We start from the raw sequence: 387 nt of genomic DNA, 5'->3' as shown, positions 1-387 counted from the left end.
GAGCAGAGGCTATCGCCCCTAAACCCTGCTTTTCGGCCTTCCCACGCCCCTCCCCGCTCAACGAGGGCTGCCAGAGGCTGCCGGGCATACTGTGCCCTCCATGGCGGGCTCTTGGCCAACGCTCCTGGGCCTCCCGTCTCTCCGGGGCAGGGGGGCGGGCAGCACCCCCAGAGAGCCAGAGCCGGCCAGGAAGCCAGTTCAGGCGGCAGTCGCCGGGGGGGACTCCCGGGGGCAAGACCCCTCCGCGAAGCTCTTGAAGCATCTGGCTCCCGAGCCAGGGTGTGCCGGGGTGCCCACCGCGCCGGGACAGCCATGCCTCGGCTGCGGGCTCCCCGGGGAGGGGCGGCGAGGAGGCGGGGGAGACGCCGCCGTTTCTCAGGCGGGCTG

Source organism: Crocodylus porosus, unplaced genomic scaffold, assembly GCF_001723895.1.
Source record: "Crocodylus porosus isolate Cpor-Errol unplaced genomic scaffold, CroPor_comp1, whole genome shotgun sequence".
Classification (NCBI taxonomy): Eukaryota; Metazoa; Chordata; order Crocodylia; family Crocodylidae; genus Crocodylus; species Crocodylus porosus.
Note: the sequence above shows the minus strand (reverse complement) of the source record.